Consider the following 15,327-nt stretch of genomic DNA (forward strand, 5'->3'; position numbering starts at 1 on the left):
CGCGAAGACATGATTGTGTATATACATGTATCGTTAATGACGTATATTGTGCGTTGGTCATATTTTTGTTCATTTTCACCTTTTAAGTAAACTTTCATTACGTATTTTAACAATAAATGATATAAATATAAATAAATGACTAAAATACACAGCGGGGATTAGAGGGACCGTAAATTGTCCTCTTGGCAACTAACCAGATCTGATATTTTATCTGTAAATCGTGTATTTGGTGATTTTAATAGATTTTTTTTCCGAGTACTCGAGTAGTGATTTGGTACTCGAGTACTCGGACGTTCGATCGAGTACTCGGGTACTCGTTGCCATCCCTAGTATTTATTGATATATAATGTGTTGACCTTTTTATTATATTTATTCATATCATTTTATTTATGTCTTATAACAAGGAAATAAATATGATAATAATGACTTTGTATGCTTGTCTTTATTGAATATTTTTTTTTAGAGTGCACCAAAATGTGCCATTTGGCATTGAAATTATAACAAAAAATTGACATGTGGACGGGAGTACCCACCATCCTGCACCCACCCCTGCCAATTGCTAAGCCCAGGACTTAAAGGGACTGTACACTAGATTGGCACCAAAAAAAAAGAATCTCGGGACAATTATTTAATAGAATGTGTTACACTTTGATATGATAATTGCAAAAAAAGTACCAAAATGTAAAAAAAAAATTGTGTCGGAGACCGGGTTCGAACCCATGTCACCAAAATTGCAGTCCAGCATCTTATCCACTGAGCTACGACGGCTTTCTCTAAATGGGTGACATAATAAAGCTATACACTTACCTCGGTAATATCACGTGATAACACCGACTAGCCAATCACGCATTAGGAATGAATTTTACCTGGTAGACATACCCAGTATATTTTTAATGGAAAAATATGAAATAACTGCTAAACTTAAATAAATTGTAAACTATGTGGTACTTCAGTTAGTAAGTTTCAATGCATTGTACACATCAATGCCAAGTTTACTTCAGTTTTCGAAAATTTTCTCCTTTTTTTGGCTATTTTATCATACGGTGTATAGCCCCTTTAAGCCTGAAATATTTTCTGGACCTGTTCTGATACTGTTCTATGTCTACTGAAGTTGTTTCCACATGTAAATGTATTTCATTGATGTTGAAATATGATAGATGATAAGAATAAATTTTTCAATCTGTTCTTCATTTAAAACTTTTCCAATCATAAAAAGATAAAAGCATAAAAAGAAAAAGAAAGAAAATTCCAAGTTTTTCCTTTACATTGCCATAAGTTCTGCATGTAACCACTTTTATTAAAGGAATCTGGAAGAATAAAACCCAGGGAACATCCTTGTGAAGTTTGGTTAAAATTGTCCCAGTGGTTAAGGATGAGACGTTTTTTAAGAAAAATGTTGATGACAGACAGCCCACCATAGCTCACCCTGAGCCATTTGTGCGCAGGTGAGCTAAAAATCCCAATGACCATGTCCTTACTTCACTGTGTGCAAGTACAATAATATTTCCCAATGACCATGTCCTTTAGTTACTGTATACAAGTACAATAATATTTCCCAATGACCATGTTTCACACTTTCCCCAATTTGCTGGTTTTCACGAAAAAACAATCAGGAAATGTTCCCAAAGAGGTGAAAAACACTGGCTAACTATTGAGGTTTACTGGTCTGGAGAACTGTATATCCCAAATCAAGACACCATCATCATTATTAGTAATATTAATGGCATTTGATATTCAGACTGAAGGGAAAGTCTGAGTGATGTTTTCAAAGCAAATGTAATATGAGATTAATGATGAGCCCAATGTCATTTTCTATTTATAAGTAAATACATAATTATCAGTTTGAAATAAAATTTGGCAACGGCTCCTTTTCATGCATATCTCTACTTCTGATTATGAAACTGATTAATTAAAATAATAAAAACTGTTTTATTATTTCCAAATCAGTTTTGGTCCCAACTTCAATCCCCAGTACCTTCCATCCTAGGCTTCCTTGTAAGCACTAGGACCACCACTCTCAATGTACAGCACTTCCGAAAACAATTATACAACTGTACTGCAGAAATTAAGGTTCATTTATGGTTGCCATTTGAGGAGAATAATATAATACTTATTTAACTGCTTAATGAAAATATTGCAAGAATGTTAATTACATTAAACCTACATTGCCAGAAAGCATTTCCTAATATCAGAAATCAAACACAATGTCAACTTATCACAGCAATCGCAAATAGAGATCACAGACTATCATTGGTAACATAAAAAAAACAATGTGAATCTGTACAATTTCATGATCAGGTCTGAATACAAATATATGTTTTCAGTTAAAAAACACCACCTTCAGATAGTAAGTCAATGGCTTTAATACATAAGTAAGTAATTTAACACTTCCTTGGGGAGGTATTCAAGCATTGCAAATACTTTGTTTTCATCATTATAATTATTGAACATGCAGATTGCTTAAATTTCACAAGGGTTTAAGTTACATTTTTTTCCTATAAATAATTTATTTCGTTAATATAAAAAATAAAGGAAAACATTATCGTACTAATGAATTTAAATTGTAGAATGAATTTGTAAATTAGATTTAAAAAAAAAAATGCAAAAAAAACATGGTGAAATTTGAACAATCTACAATGTTGAACTTACAGATAAAATGCACCAGAATAGGTGAAACTACTCCAATAATGAACACAAAGTAAACAAAGCATGTCTCTCATGCAGGGGACATGCTATTATAGAACTTTCTTGCCGTGAAGATGACCGCTAAAGCAATCCCGAGGCCTAGGCTCCATTTCACAACCTTTCCACTGAGACTTTGACCTTGACCTTGTTTGTGTCCACTTCTATGACCTCCAATGACCTGGATATCTGATGCAGCCACCAACTGGGGTCGAAGGTCATATAAGACTTCCAAGGCAGCCCTGCTACCCGCCCTGCACAGCACCATTCATAAATCCGCACCAAATGGTGGCTGACTCTGTACCAGCAAAGTGGATTCTACATGATAGAAAAGTGATAAATTATAAACCTATATCAAGTTTGTCTTCATATTGTTCACACAAAATAAATATGCCAGTAAAAATCAGTATTACAAATTAAACTGGCATCTTGCTTTGAAAAATATTTTCTTCATTTCCACTTGATTATTGGCTTAAACAATACACAAATTCAAAATATATTTATTTTCATGATTTTCTTCCTCACTGGTATCTCCAACTTCAATCTTTACAAAATGTCCAAAGCATTAAACAACATACAGACATGTCATAGCACACAGTATTTGAACTCACTTATCGAAGGGCTCCCTCAGCCCTTTGGCGTAGAACCTCATGGCTCCTGGGCCCACACAGCTCACTGGAGCCCCCTCATTGTATGGCTCAGTGTCCCAAACCAAGTCCCTGTACTCTATATACTTGTACACTTCGGTACCAAAAAACTCAGACAAGGACTTTAATACTGCTGATCTTCGGGTCTCAAGCTGAAATTTCAGCAAACAATTTATTTACATAAAGAAATCTATGGATGTCTTAGGATAAAACATTTTCATAAAATTTGATTATTTCTGACATTTTGTCATCCTTAATTACATAATCATATTGTAGTTGCAGTTCATTACAAGTATAACTCCCACCAATTAATATGACACTGAGCCGCTCCGATGTTAACCCAATAAAAAGAAACCACCAAGAGCACTAAGACCAGGAAATTTTAAAGGCTGTTTTGCTTTTTCTGAACCAACTTTACAATAAATTAATTGAAAATTGAGATGACATGATAATAGCATCATGTCTATTGCACCACAATATCTTTCACTAACTTATCTAACTTCTTAGACCTAGAATTTAGCATTCAGTGGTAATTACAAGTTTTGCCCTATCATATTATTTATACATGTATAAGGATTATTTTTGAAACCTCCATCTTCTGCCACTGTACAGCTTGGAGGCCTCCCATGAAGCCCAAGAGGGCAGGCTGGGCGTTACTTGAGGTGGCGTCATACACCACTCCAAGTGGCCCCATATCACAGCTAGGCAGCATACTCGCACCACCGTTACTCACAACCTCTCCAGAACTCCCCGCCACACGCCAAAATGCCTGCACAGAGAGAGCAAATATACAGGACTAAGTAAATTTCTGACATCAGTGGAGCAATTCAAGATCTTGCAAGTGCAATTCACATACTTGATATTGATATGAGTTTGAACTATACTGCAAAACAGTATCCAAATCATGAAAACCTGTTAAAAGATGCATTTATTCTTAAGGTGATCAATTATTCAATATTCTAGATCAATACAGACGATTGCCAAAGCAACAATTTTCTTCTTGTGTCATTGAGTGTTTTTCTAAAATATGCCATTCATTGTTCCAAAGGTCAAAATGTAGAAGATTATTTTATTAAACCTACATTTCATATTTTTTTGTTTTATTTTTAAAAAACTAACACTTTACATTTGTGAATAGGGTGTTTTGAAAAACAGTGTAAACAAAACATAGTTTGGCAGATAAGACGTGATACAAGATAGCAAACAATTATTACCAGTAATCAAAATTTCATCTTGGTTTAAACTAAAACTCTCATCTGTTTCTACATCCTTTTGTCAAAATTTAGCAAAACTTATCTAGAATGGTGACTGTATTCTTTTAGAAAAAACTACATTTGGGATTCGTGTCCATAAATTAAAGGGTGATTAAATTTCAATATTAACAAGAGCTGTCGTATGACAGCGCGCTCGACTACGCCGCTTTGCCTTAGAATACAATAAGGATGTAATAATACCAAGTTTGGTCTCTTTATGTCAAACCTAACTAAAATTATTCGATACATAAGGTGACTTTGATGCTGCTCTCCCACCAGTCCGCCCAAACAATGACGCAAGTCATTCAAATAACTTGATTTCCCATTATGAAAATGTGGTTTAGAATATACAAATATGCCTTTCAAAGGAAATTTAAAAAAAAAAAAAAAAAAAATTCAAGGGCCATAATTTGTATTTAGGCTTAAAACGGAGTTATGTTTCTTGTTGTAAGTTGGTCGCAAATAATTTTGAATTTTATTAAGTGCATTTAATGAACGGTATAGAAGTTTTTTTTATTAAAATCCCAACCTGCCCTTAACTTTTACTTGCCTAAACCTTTAACCTAAGTTAATCAGGGGCCATAACTTGTATTAAGGATATGAAGTTATGTAACCGCATTGGGTGATGGTCCTGAACAATTGTGTGAAGTATTAAGTCAATTGAATGAAGGGTATAGAAGTTATTAAACAATATCCCAACCTGCACTAAAACTTTAGTTCCATAGTCAATCAGGGGCCATAATTTGTATAAAAGATAATATGGAGTTATCTAACCTCATTATGTGATGGCTCTGAACATCTGTGTGAAGTATTAAGTCAATTGAATGAATGGTATTGGAGTTTTAAGTGAAAATCCCAATTTGCCCTAAAACTTTAACCTGCCCTAAAACTTTAACCTAAGTCAATCAGGGGCCATAACTTGTAATTGGGATAATATGGAGTTATGTAACCTCATTGTGTGATGGTCCTAAACAACTGTGTGAAGTATTAAGTCGATTGAACAAAGGATATAGAAGCTATTAATAAATATTCCAACTTGCCCTAAAACTTTAACCTAAGTTCCATAGTCAATCAGGGGCCATAATCTGTGTAAAGAATAATATGGAGTTATCTAACCTCATCATGTGATGGCCCTGAACAACTGTGTGAAGTATTAAGTCAATTGAAATTTGAATGTAGGGTATTGGACTTATAAGTGAAAATCCCAACTTGCCCTAAAACTTAAACCAGACGCTGACGCTGGGGCGAGTAGTATAGCCCACCTATTCTTCGAATAGTCAAGCTAAAAATGAATTATTCTTGATATACAATAAATAAGACTGTTTACTTGTACCGGAAGTTTGACAGATGTTTACACATTAGCCGTAGATGTTCCATTCAAAATTTTAACATACAACAACAAAAACTACCCAAGATAATTGTAAAAAACCTCCTACAGTGTACGGATTATGGCCATCAACCAGTATAGACATTCTGCACAACAACATTAACTAACATGTCAAAACATACCGTGGGAAATGTAATTGTAAACTTTATGACGTTGGATGGAGGCATTCTTTTGATTATCTCCCTTGTTTCCACAGGTAAAGTTGGATTGAATTCCATCCTTCCTGTAACAAAGAGAGATTATAACTAAACCAAATCGCAATAAAGAAAACAAATAAAATAACAACAGCGCTTACAGTCGTAAAATATGCCAGTCCAATTTTTTAGGGCACAAAGTTTGGGGATAACTTGTTCTACATTAGCCTCCCTAATTTAAAGTGCGGACAGTATAAAAGTAGTTTTTCCCACTTCAAGAGTCATAACAGTGGAGTGACTATAGCGCCTTGGTTATCAAACCAGACAGAGTTATAATAATCATACACATTTAGTGATGATTGAACACAGGATTTCAAAGTTATTGATCCGACAAGAAAAATCTGTACAGTAATTGCCAATTAAAGGGTCATCACTTTGTAGTCACTTAAGTGACATGGCTGCAGAGATATTCTGCACATACAAAGATGCCCGCCCACCCATATGCCATAGGTAGAACTTTATAATGTCCCTTTTCATGATTAAGTGTATCAAAAAACATGCACACTGTATTAAAGTTACAAGTATAATCTTAATCTTAAAGTAATAATGCTTACAGACATAAGAGACATACAAGCAACATTAATATTGATTTTCAATATTGCAATGATTTAATTTGTATCAAGTAATGTTACTGGAGTGTATACCGTTTAAGAAAATGTAGACATAAAAAGGGTTCAAACGTGATTCAGTTATTTACATTGATAAAATTGATTGCATAATTCCAGGATCAAGTATACCAAAGTCATTGTATATACTTTATATAGAAAAACAAAAGAAAATGGGATTTATCACTTATGCTATTTCAAAATATTTCAATCGAATATTTAATCTGTAAAAGCTTAATGTTCTAGCATACCTATCTGACTAGGAGGAACAGCAAGTATGACTTTCTTGCATCGGTACTTGTTCCCCTTCTTTGAAATGACTTCTACACTGTCCCCAGCCTGAGTTACCATGGAAACTGGTTCCCCTAGCAACACATTCTCCTTGCTGATATGCTTGACCAGCTTCTCACTTATCTGCTGGGCTCCACCCTTAAATGTTTTAACAAATTGCAGATCTGGGCTCCACCCTTAAATGTTTAAACAAACTGTAGATCTGGACTCTACCCTTAAATGTTTAAACAAACTGTAGATCTGGGCCCCTGCCTGTAAGGTTCAAACACACTGTATGTCTGGGCCTGCCTGTAATGTTTAAACAAACTGTTGATCTGGGCCCCTGCCTGTAATGTTTAAACAAACTGTAGATCTGGGCCCCTGCCTTTAATGTTTAAACAAACTGGATATCTGGGCCCTGCCTGTAATGTTTAAACAAACTGTAGATCTGGGCCCTTCCAGTAATGTTTAAACAAACTGTACATCTGGGCCCCTGCCTGTAATGTTCAAACAAACTGTATATCTTGGCCCTGCCTGTAATGTTTAAACAAACTGTAGATCTGGGCCCTGCCTGTAATGTTTAAACAAACTGTAGATCTTGGCCCTGCCTGTAATGTTCAAACAAACTGTATATCTTGGCCCTGCCTGTAATGTTTAAACAAACTGTAGATCTGGGCCCTTCCTGTAATGTTTAAACAAACTGTACATCTGGGCCCCTGCCTGTAATGTTCAAACAAACTGTAGATCTGGGCCCCTGCCTGTAATGTTCAAACAAACTGTACATCTGGGCCCCTGCCTGTAATGTTTAAACAAACTGTAGATCTGGGCCCCTGCCTGTAATGTTCAAACAAACTGTAGATCTGGGCCCTGCCTGTAATGTTTAAACAAACTGTAGATCTGGGCCCTGCCTGTAATGTTCAAACAAACTGTAGATCTGGGCCCTGCCTGTAATGTTTAAACAAACTGTAGATCTGGGCCCTTCCTGTAATGTTTAAACAAACTGTAGATCTGAGCCCCTGTCTGTAATATTCAAACAAACTGTAGATCTGGGCCCTTCCTGTAATGTTTAAACAAACTGTAGATCTGGGCCCTTCCTGTAATGTTTAAACAAACTGTAGATCTGGGCCCTTCCTGTAATGTTTAAACAAACTGTAGATCTTGGCCCGGTCTGTAATGTTCAAACAAACTGTAGATCTGGGCCCTGCCTGTAATGTTTACACAAACTGTAGATCTGGGCCCTTCCTGTAATGTTTAAACAAACTGTAGATCTGAGCCCCTGTCTGTAATATTCAAACAAACTGTAGATCTGGGCCCTTCCTGTAATGTTTAAACAAACTGTAGATCTGGGCCCTTCCTGTAATGTTTAAACAAACTGTAGATCTGGGGCCCGCCTGTAATGTTTAAACAAACTGTAGATCTGGGCCCTGCCTGTAATGTTTAAACAAACTGTAGATCTTGGCCCTGCCTGTAATGTTTAAACAAACAAAAATGTATTCATGAATCAATATGAAAGATAGCAACTGCAGTTACAAGACTAATTTGCAACAAACTTGATAAAATCATGAAAAATTGAGACTAAAATTTAAACAAGTTTTAAATAACAACACCACTAAGGTTTAGAAACTTGATTAACATCATTTTGGAATGTCTGTCATAGGATTGTGTTGCAAATGCAACATAGTGGGTAATTTGAGCTGTCATTTTCAAGACAAACCTTTATTTTATATTCCTGTGCAGTATTTTCTGTTGCTTCTATGAGGTTTTTCATATTTCCAGCCGAGGCAACATAGGTGAGGAAATACAGGAGGGATATCTGGGAGAGCTCAACCCCGAACATTGTCCGCATACAGGCTCGCAAAAGGTCTTTTACAGCTAAACATGCAGAAATGCAAACAAAACATTTAAGGGTATAGAATGCATTCGGAGGCCATCAAAACTGATGTTTAAAATACACACAAAAAATAGAGCTGCCAAAGAATATGATTAATTACCCTGAACACTCCCCTGATAGGTGACACCAAACCTTTTTAATTCAGACAAATTATTTCCAAAGCTTAAAACAAACTTTGTTAATTATTTAAGCCTGCTTTTTTTACTTCTGGAATACATCAGTGTTTGTTCAACTTTGTTGTATTACATAGACGCTTGAAATGGACAGCGATTAAAATATTACTTTGAATCAAGCATTCACTGGGGATCCGGAGCAGATAAGCAATCTTTGTTAGTTAGGCGCTTCAGCGTTCATACACAGATTCTGTGTTAGCATTTTCGAAACACATCATGTCGAAATGTCGATGCAGACATCATATTCAAAAATCGTACCATCTTGAATTTCTTTGAAAGACCAGCTGCAAAGTGCTCCCTAGAATCTGTTTTTAAATTAATTTCTAAGATACAGCTAAATTGTTAAACATTTTTTTTTACACAGTGATAGGCATGTATTAATGACTGTGATAGGTGTTTTATACCTTCTGTCCAGATTTTTGAGTCTATGAAGGTTTCCAAGGTCTCACAGTCCCAGCGAGCAGCTTTTGGGCAAGAAAAGGGATCATTCGGGTTCACTTCAAGTGCCATCTTATCCGTCTAAAAAAAAATATTTTGCAATATTTTTCAATTTATTTTTCGAAATTAAGAGCATACTGCATTTATTAATAAAAAAGATTTATAAAATGCATTACAAAAGTTAACTAAAAACTAACTATAACAAGAGATGTTGGCCAAACATTATGCCCTTCTTTAATAGTGCCATTTTTTCCGGAATATTTGGTCAAAATTTGCATGGACCAAAATGCCAGCTGATTTTACCTGATGAACTTAAAATCAATAGGGGTTATCTCCTGGTCAAGCCCAACCTCCATGTCAAGTTTAAGGACCATCAATACAGGCATTGTCAAGTTACCACTTGGACAATATTTTCACCTTTAAGGTCATTATGACTTTGACCTTTGGACATAATGGGTCAATAACCATTACTGGTCATGCCAAATCAAATGACCCCAAAATGACAACATCCATGTTGAGTCTGAGGACCATAGGTCAATGCATTGTCTAGTTACCACTTGGACAAGCTTTACACATTTAGAGCCATTGTGACCTTGACCTTTGATCTGATTACCTTAAAATCAGTTCAACTTCCATTCACTTTACGTATTCAAAGTCACTGTGACCTTGACCTTTGAACTGATAGCTTCAAAGTCAAGAAAGGTCCTCTTCTAAACATGCCCAACCTTCATATTTAGTTTGAGGGTCATGTGTGCAAGCATTGTCAATATATCACTCAGACAGGCTTTTTGCATTCAAGGTCAATATGATTTTGACCTTTAACCAGATTACCTCAAATTCAATAGGGTCATCTACTGGTCATGCCCAAACTTCATGTCAAGTTTAAGGGTCTTAGGTGAAAGTGCGGTCAAGATATCACTCGGACAAGCTTTTTGAATTCAAGGTCACTGTGACCTTGACCTCTCACCTGATTCCTCAAGATCATGTAGGGGTCATGTACTGATCATGCCAAACGCACTGTTTTTTTAATATAGTTATTAAATTTACGACATAATAAATTCATATAAAATTGCAAAAATCAAAAGCTAGCAGGTTTAAAATAATAGTCTACAGTTTTTTAGTACCATACTGAGCAGCCTGTGTAGATCATAGAGCCCCATGAGAGGCAGAGTTGGTATGTCAGAGGAATAGCTGGCAATGTTGGAGAGTCGCCCGACCTGCAGGAACTTGAGGCCTCTAATATACTGGGGGTAAACTTCAAGGCCCAGCTCTTCGAGTAGAGCCATAATCTGAGGCTGGCACCTAAGCAAAGACAAATAGTACACAAATGGGTTGTTGTTGTAGTTTGTTGTGTTTATTAATCTAGACGTAAATATACAACAATGTTACCCGACAAAAAGTTTTAGAATGGTGCTACATCTTCCTTTTCCTGCATTTACACAATTACTATGCGGTAAAACAGTTTTATGCTGAGAAGAACCAGAGCTGGGACAATTAACTATGCACCTAACAGTTCTTAGCCACACTAAAGAGTTTGATTGTTTGTCCAAGGTTGTTTGTCCAAGGTTTAAAGAAACAATAACACATGACCCACCTGCCAACCCACTGTCCACCAAGATCCCAGTGATCAGAGCCATCAGCACTCTTCATCTCGACTGTCAGTGTGCGACCACCAACACGCTCTGAAGTTGAACAAGCTGATAAAAAGAATTCATTCTTATCAAAGTAAAACATATTTCGCTTCATTGTCATTTTGCCATTAGGCCTCAAAAAATTTATGTCTGTTTCGGGTAACCCGACCCTACCTATAAAAATGCGCCGACCCTAATTATTTTTTCTGTTTCTGAGCAAAACAAATATTTGTTAGCGAATAGAGAGTTACGGAGGGTGGATAAAGGCAGATTTTAATATGAATTATTGTTTATATGATAAAACAAAGTCAGGCAATGACAGTAATGTAGGAAAGACTGCCATGTGCAAGAAAACACTGTGAACTTATGACAGATTTTGAAAAAAAAAAAAAATCCCTACCTACCCTAGCTAGAAATTTGGGGAAGGTTACCCTAAACAAACAATTTGTTTTTTTTGGCCTTATGAAAACATAAATAAAGTTATATTGCTTTCAATTATTAACCATTTAAAGGCGCACAATAAAAGTTAATGCAATTTTGCTTTATAAATTTTAATTCACTTAAAACATAAAAAGCTAAAAACAGCACATGATTTAGATACAGATAAAAATAAATCAAACTATGTTTTTTCACAGCTACGTGGCCACGAATTCCCAAATTAAAAGGGAGCCAAAATATCATTTATATTTTTTATCGATGTGAGTTAAACATGATATCTTTTCTAACAAGACTATGTTACTGGGCTGTCCACTCAGCTTTAAGTTAAATGAATAGCTAGACAGTCAGAGCAACATCATATTGCCTTATATATTTATAAGCAGTATTTCCTTCAGGTACTGACATCCTTTCACAGACAGAGCTGGATTCAACTATAACACGGTGGGAACCAAGCGACTTTCTTTGTGACTTTTATGTTACCTGTGTACTTAAAAATATCGTGGTTATGTGTTTACTGATGTATTGTATTTAGATTTTATTTCATCTGTATATGTCCATATTATGGAGAAATAATCTAACTTTGAAACTTTTATCAAAAGTCATTAAATTTGTCATTACTTTGCATTCATTGTGTTTCTTATCATGTGGAGTGTGATTTACTTACACTAGTCTTAATGACCATCAAAGAACTTGAAATATACTGTCAAAATGCAGCATCAGTGAACTTTTAAATAAATCTTTGGGGAAACACTATTTATAAGTTATATAAAATAAACTCATTTTAATAAGCACAGAAGACCCAAATAGAAACAATGGAAAATGCACATAATTTGACATTATCAGTCACAAAATTAACGAGTCCATCAATATTATACCTTTAGCCTCCAGAACCAAAACATCTAGGTGTGGATCCTTCTTCTTTAGCGGTATGCGGCAGTCAGCCCCGATATCCCAGCCCCGATAATGACAACCTCTACCTCACGACTCTGGTTCTCCATCAGAGATCACTTCCTATTAGTAGGGGTTTAAGCTACCTGCTTTTCTACAACATTATTCTGAAACAGAAAAGAAATGAACAATATGATGTTTAACACAAATGTTCTGATCCCCTGAGCTCCAACATTGTGAAGATCTTGCTCTCCTTAGAGGCTTTATTTGACAGCGACAAAATCATGAATAGACAATATGACAACAGAAATTCAACAGTTACACACAGAAACAACATGAACATATAGAAGTTTAGATTGACAATTTGGTCACAAAACAATTTAGTTGCACCTTACCTTACATTAAGCTGTTAAGAGTACATTTCCTGCACTTAGTCTAAAATAATAGATGTTCAAAATGATTCTTCTTATCCCTGAGGATTCACCAAATAAGAATCGTTAAAAAAAAATATCCACATGCATGTAGCTAAAGAAAATGAGTGAACACGTTATATATTATCATTTGGGTTTGTAGTAAACATCAAAAAAATAAATATCTACATTAAAGTTAAATGGAAGGCAGAACTACATGCATGTACAATTATTGGAACTAGGGTCACACTTCACCTCAATTAAGGCTCTCGCGAATATTGTCTGATGACAATAAAACAATTATGTAGTCAGGAAACTAGAAACAAACATTTTTTGGTATGTTGAATTGTATGTGTACAGTTAAACAACCAAAACACATGTTCTTAAACTTACAGTAAAGGTTATAAGTTGAACTATTGATAGCATGGACCAATGATTTTCTTAAACAATTCATCAACCAATTTGATGCATCATATTATTCAAGGCTTTAGAATACAAAAACTTTTATTTAAAAAGATCCAACTAAAAATGATTTTTTTATGATTTTAAAAAAAAAAATGTGGTAAGGCACTGTATTTAAGAGTCTTTTTTTCTGTGTCTAAAAAAAGGCAAAATCAATATAATTGCTTCAGCGCGCTAAAAACAGTACCAATGTGTACCTAGCGTTCTTCGAAATAAGATTGCAAACCATTAAGAAGAATCATCATTTATAAAGTTATATTAACAAGAACCATTTTATTTTATTTTTTGAATGCTCAGAACTCTATGGAAATACTAGAAAATGCCTGAATCTGTAGTAAGTGACAAGGAGCTCAACCTAACTAAATTTCTTGGAAGTCAAAAAGAAAATTAAGCTTTAACAATGAATTTTAATTAACACTATTTCAATAAAGTGTTGTCCCAGGTCTTGCTCAACCTGGGAGACTTTCACATTAGGGCATGACCAAAATCTACATGTACTTGAATTTGCAAAATATAATATTTATTATTGTGCATTTTTGTACAAGTATGACTTTTGCGCAATAAATACAAAAAACATTCAGTTGCTGTTGAATATAGTTTCAATAATTGTACGTTTACAGATCTTTTTTACAATTTTCGATATGGCAAATCCTTCTGTTAGGGATTTGAAGAATCCCGTATAACACAATCTATTATGCACCTGTCAATCGTAACCATGGCTCCCCCAGGTCCGGCAGTATACCGGGGATAGCCGGGGAAACGTGCCATGTTTTTACCTTCCGGGTGGCCCCGGAGTGCCGGGTGAATGCGGTGGTTTTGTCTTCGCGCGAAATATAGCGGAGAATTCACCTAGGGTTCCTGGGGTACGAGGACATTTGGCGCAGATTTTACTATCAGTTCGTCTCCACAGTGCTGGGATTTTACCCCCGCTTGGCTGGGCCGACAGTCAAAGTCCCCACTATTCCCTGGACTTTGGGAGGCCGTGTTTACAATTGACTGGTGAATTATTTTAGAGTCTAATGTCGAAGTGAAGTCATTGGCAATGCCATAAACTTGTAAGTTTGAAGGTTGGACAGTAATTAATTTTCTTCATCACTGGCAAGAAAGTAATATTCTAATGTGTCTTACACAAATGCCTGAGATCCAAAGCAAAGAAAGTCCTTTACTTTATACCACTGCTTTCATTAAGGGACAGCCAACAGTTTTGCTGAGGCGTTTTCGACCAAACTCTGAACCAATACCGCAGTGCTCTCCCTTTTGTTCAACGGCTGTTAAATAATCTGGACAACGTATGACGCGGCAGGGGATCGAACCAAAGACCTCTCGCAACGTAGGCGGATGCTTTACCACTAGGCCACGGAAACAGTACATGTTATTAAAAAGGCCAACTTAGTTTAAAGACTTCTAATAAAAAAGAAAAAAGAGATCTACATTAACTGACTATCTATAAGTGTTGTTCACAATACATACTGTAACATATTTTAGTACAAATGAAAACATCTTAATTATACGTGTAAGATTTTTTTATACTTTGAGGTACCCGTATTGTATGGTCAGTGACACACTCTGTCTTTATAAAAAATATAAGGTATTGAGAGCATATTATATATGTGTCCGTCTGTTCTTTATTGATATAGATTAGCGTCTAATTGGTATATGAATGGAACGGACACTACAGGGGTATTTTGCGGTTGGAAGGGAGCTTCGGCGTTAATGTTTCCAAGTCACGGCTGTATCTCGTGTTCATTCTTAGAATAGCATGAGGCTCGTTTTCTTTTCGCCAAAAGTAGAGAATACACTCTGAACTACATGGAAATGTTAAATCTTCTGCTATTGTGAAATTCTAGAAATGCTGCCGACGAAATGACAGGGTCGTCACTTTATATTTCTGATTCGACAATGTTGCAATTGTACTTTGGATACACATAGAAAAAAGTATAGCATTCCAGATTTATTTG

The 15,327-nt window shown here is 35.5% G+C and overlaps 1 pseudogene; it reads right to left on the bottom strand.

The window, feature by feature from the left end:
- Nucleotides 1–1,803: 1,803 nt before the first annotated feature.
- On the bottom strand, nucleotides 1,804–14,532 carry LOC128245114 (probable flavin-containing monoamine oxidase A; annotated as a pseudogene).
- Nucleotides 14,533–15,327: the final 795 nt, after the last annotated feature.

This window comes from Mya arenaria, chromosome 2 (assembly GCF_026914265.1).
Source record: "Mya arenaria isolate MELC-2E11 chromosome 2, ASM2691426v1".
Lineage (NCBI taxonomy): Eukaryota > Metazoa > Mollusca > Bivalvia > Myida > Myidae > Mya > Mya arenaria.